This window comes from Babylonia areolata, chromosome 13 (genome assembly GCF_041734735.1).
Source record: "Babylonia areolata isolate BAREFJ2019XMU chromosome 13, ASM4173473v1, whole genome shotgun sequence".
Lineage (NCBI taxonomy): Eukaryota > Metazoa > Mollusca > Gastropoda > Neogastropoda > Buccinidae > Babylonia > Babylonia areolata.
In genome coordinates, this window is record NC_134888.1 from 19066849 (window position 1) to 19071848 (window position 5000).

General features: G+C 42.5%; 1 protein-coding gene across 2 annotated transcripts in view; it reads right to left on the minus strand.

Annotated features, from left to right (window-relative positions):
* The window catches only part of LOC143289124 (uncharacterized), an 18395-nt gene that overhangs the window by 13262 nt on the left and 133 nt on the right, over positions 1–5000 (minus strand). For both annotated transcript variants that reach the window (XM_076597993.1, XM_076597992.1), the window contains exon 1: positions 4960–5000. This exon is cut by the window's right edge and continues 133 nt beyond it. The gene's annotated coding sequence lies outside the window, so the exon portion shown is untranslated. The remainder of the gene's footprint in view (positions 1–4959) is intronic.

Here is a 5000-nt window from a genome sequence, read left to right on the forward strand (position 1 = left end):
GAGAGAGAGAGAGAGTCCATTCACTTCTCAGGTAGGTGATTCCGATAACAATTGTCGAAGTCCTGTGTCAGGGCTGACAGGCTGGTGATAGCGAACGATTTATCATCAAGTTCTCGTTCCAACAACGTCGCACGGTCACAATGGGCCAGCCAGGTGACTAATCTGATGTTTTAGACCGTAATCTGGTTCAGTGCAGTTTCAGTTTCAGTTTCAGTTTCAGTTTCTCAAGGAGGCGTCACTGCGTTTGAACAAATCCAGCAACGCCACACCACATTTGCTTGACAGATACCTGACCAGCAGCCTAACCCAGGCCTTGTGTGCATGCTTATATATTTGTGTGCCTTGCAGAGTGGATTTCTTCTACAGAATTTTGCCAGAGGACAATACTGTCATTGCCATGGGTTTCTTTTTCAGTGCGCCAAGTGCGTGCTTGCACACGAGACCTCGGTTTATCGTCTCACCCTAATGACTAGACGCTGAGTTTCATTTTCTTGTCAAACTTGGATGAAAAGGCGAAAGCGGGATTCAGACACACACCCTCACGAACGGACTCTCTTCAGTTTCAGTTTCAGTAACTGAAGGAGGTGTCACTGCGTTCGGACAAATCCATATACGCTACACCACATCTGCCACGCGCTTTGTCAGGCCTTGAGAAAAAAATAAATAAAACAAAACTAAATAAAATAAAATAAAATAAATAAATAAATTATTATTGGCAGATGAGCGTCTTAACCATTCTGCCACCTTCCTCATTTCTATTTGAGTTTCTCTGACACAAATTTGAAACTGGGACAGACATTACTGATCAGGTCAAGAGTCGTTGTTATTGTTGTCGTGTTTGAAAACACTTATTCGGAGAGAAAATATTATCATTTTAAGCACACCATCGAAACAACGTTGAATGTTTTGCGTTGTGTGGAAATTGACATTGTATGATCGAAAGTTATCGATGAGTGTCAAGTACCCACTGTTATTGCGTTTCTTGTTTGCTGTCAGGATATGAGCGATTGCACCATGAACAGGCCCATCTAACAATAATGATAATAATAATAATTATTATTATTGTTATAATCACGATAATCACTTTTAAAACTTGATTCAACTGACTGACTGACTGACTGGCTGACAGGTAGGTGTGTAAGTAAGTAGAAGGTAGGTAGGTAGGTAGGCAGAGAGGTAAGCTGGTAAATTGAGATAGTTTAGATGTCAGTTTGTGGACGAATGAATGGGAGGATGGATACAAACACAAAGACTCGATACTGTTGTTATTTTTAATTCCTTGTGGATTACTATCCATAGTTTGTTACCCTCCTCTCCCCACTTCCGACCCCTCCCTTGCCCCCCCCCCCCTCCCCCCCTCTCCCCCGCACAAACACACACACACACACTCAAACAAAAGGAAAACAAAACCTGGTAATGAGTTTGTTCGTGCCAGTGGTGTGGACAGGTATAACTGTCACCACCTTCCCCCCTGTAACAGAAGGCGCGTGCTCTTGCTCACGTGCAATTACACACTAGGGTGTGCAGCGCGTTTGTTGTCAGCCCATAAAATACCTCCCGACTGACATTGTATGATCGAAAGTTATCGATGAGTGTCAAGTACCCACTGTTATTGCGTTTCTTGTTTGCTGTCAGGATCTGAGCGATTGCACCATGAACAGGCCCATCTAACAATAATGATAATAATAATAATTATTATTATTGTTATAATCACGATAACAAGAGAGTCACTTTCAAAACTTGATTCAACTGACTGACTGGCTGACAGGTAGATGTGTAAGTAAGTAGAAGGTAGGAAGTTAGGTAGGTAGAGAGGTAAGCTGGTAAATTGAGATAGTTTAGATGTCAGTTTGTGGACGGATGAACGGAAGGATGGATACAAACAGAAAGACTCGATACTGTTGTTGTTGTTGTTGTTGTTGTTGTTGTTTTTAATTCCTTGTGGATTACTATCCATTGTTTGTTACCCTCCGACCCCCCCCCCCCCTCCCCGCCCTTCCCCCCCCCCCGCCCCCCGCCCCCCACCCCCCCCTCCCCCCCGCCCCCTCCTAAAAAAAAGTCATAGTGGCAATGTTTCCCCCCGCTCGTGTCAAAGTTTTTGACAGATATATTTCTGATGTGGGGGAGGTCCTTTCCCAATTATAGGGGGAAAAAATGGTGCGCCTTGCATATAGGCTCTATAGGTTGTGTGGTAGCCTAGTGGTAACGCGTTCGATTAGGAAGCAAGATAATCTGAATGTACGGGATCGAATCTCTCACTTTCTGGAATTTTCTTCGCTTCCACTGGTGAGACCTAGAGTGGTGGTATGGATGCTAGTAAAACAACTCACGGCAACAGGGTAGTTGTCCCTGGCAAAATTATGTGGTAAAATCCACTCCATTATAGATGTGTGTGTGTGTGTGTGTGTGTGTGTGTGTGTGTGTGTGTGTGTGTGTGTCTGTGTGTATCTGTGTGTTCCTGTGTATGTGTGTGTGTTGTTTTGAGGTTATCAAATATGGAGTTGTTTCAACAGTAAATACTAACAGTATTACTAATTGTTCAATTTCTTTTTCAGCCCTGAAAGATATGATGGCACTTTATATGTCTGCCTGTACACCAATTAATAATTCTGAGATCACTGCTGGCAAGACATGTCATTAGGAGGAGAGACAACACCACCACACTAACTACACTGTTAACTAAAGAATTGTCAGCTGGTGAACCGCTATCTATGAGTGAGTGATTTGTGGTCAACTGTTAATGTACTTTGATTTATAATATAAATTTACCATTAAGTGTGCAAACTTAGTTTCCTTTTACAAACTTTCTCTAGATCTACATGTATGGAAGTGTAAAGTTTTGCATAGACATTTACATAAATGATATCAGTGTGCATGTGCTTGTGCTTGACATGCCACTATGCATAAAGTAACTTACTGCATTACAGCATGTCATGCAATTGCACACTGATACTCATAGTGATACAGCATTAATCAGCATTATTTCATAATTTTATTATCAGTAAACTGCGTGTGTGCGCGCCTTAATTTGGAAACAAATGCTAGCCAAGTAAAAGCATCAGAGAACCCAGTCAACAAAACGCGGCAGAGGGGCGGGGGTGGGGGGGTCAGAGGGGGTGGTTATAGTCGAGAAAAGTTTCTTCTCTGATGAATACAATATGTAAGTGATGGATCACCCTTTTTTTTCAATAGGGAGGAGAAAAAAGTCTCCACTGTTCTATTAGCGTCCAACCATTTCAACTTTCGCCCGAAACAAAATGGACATGAACGAGTCTCTCTCTCTCTCACACACACACACACACACACACACACACACACACACACACACACACACGAGATGCGTGCACATGCACACACCAGCGCATATGCGCGTACACGTGTACGTACGCACTCATACATAAACCACGAATAAGTTCACAGTCTGACACCACGGCCACTGTGCTGAACTACATTCACACTCGCGCACTCATACCCACGCGCATTACAGAACGGCAAAATACAGAATAAGAGAGAGAAAGAAAGACAGACAGGCAGACAGACAGATAAACAGACAGAAAGTTAATACATAAAGTCTATGCAAGTAGCCACATTTTCTCTTACATCACCTGGTCTGACATTTTATGCGTGGTTAACTCTCTCCATACGAACGGCGAAAGAGACGACGTTAACAGCGTTTCACCCCAGTTACCATCATCAAAATATTGCAAGCGGAAGGCTCTTATACTGAAGAAGTGAATGTTGACAAAGCATACCACAATTCTGACGACGGAAGCTAAAGGTTGGGTCATTCAGACACCCACTGGACATCCGAAGGGTCTGTGTAGAGGAGAAGAGAGGACTGGCCGTACTGAGTGAGTTAAAACATTTCCTTGGAAATCGTATAAAAAGAAAATTCCAGGAATCATATGTCTGTCTACGCAGATCGATCTTCTGATGATCCATAGACTGATCATAATTATGACATGCTAATGCCGTAATAAATTGTCTTTGAAAATAAATTAACATAAACCACGCAAGGAAATCTCGTGCGCCAATTAACACAGAAAAACAGACAGGGACATGAGCAGTTTGAAACAGGTATACTCCAAATACTAACATACAATATAAATGTAATAATACCAGTCAAAGAACAGACCGGCAGATGAACAGCTCGAAAACAGACTTAATCCAAAATACTAACACACAAAAAATGTAAGAAATATCAATCAGAGAACAGAAAGCCACATGGACAGTTTGAAGCAGATATTATTATCTCAGTTCTAACATAGAATAAATGTAACAATTACTACCAGTCACAGAACAGACAAGACAGATTGACAGATTGAAGCAGATAATACACAATATAAATCCCAATACACAAAATAAGAAATGTAACTTCTTCTTCTTCTTCTGCGTTCGTGGGCTGCAACTCCCACGTTCACTCGCATGTACACGAGTGGGCTTTTACGTGCATGACCGTTTTTACCCCGCCATGTAGGCAGCCATACTCTGTTTTCGGGGGTGTGCATGCTGGATATGTTCTTGTTTCCATAACCCACCGAACGCTGGCATGGATTACAGGATCTTTAACGTTCGTATTTGATCTTCTGCTTGCATATACACACGAAGGGGGTTCAGGCACTAGCAGGTCTGCACATATGTTGACCTGGGAGATCGTAAAAATCTCCACCCTTCACCCACCAGGCGCCGTCACCGTGATTCGAACCCGGGACCTTCAGATTGTCAGTCCAACGCTTTAACCACTCGGCTATTGCGCCCGTCAAGAAATGTTACAATACCAGTCACCGAACAGGCAAGGCAGGTGGACAGGTTGAAGCAGATAATACAAATCTAAATTCCAATACAGAAAACAAGAACTGTAACAAAATCAATCACGGAACAGACAAGGCAGATGGACAGGTTGAAGCAGATAACATACAATCTAAATTCCAATACACAAAATAACAATCGTAACAGTACCAGTCAAGAGATCTTGGCCCTGGAAACCTGCCGCTGCTCTT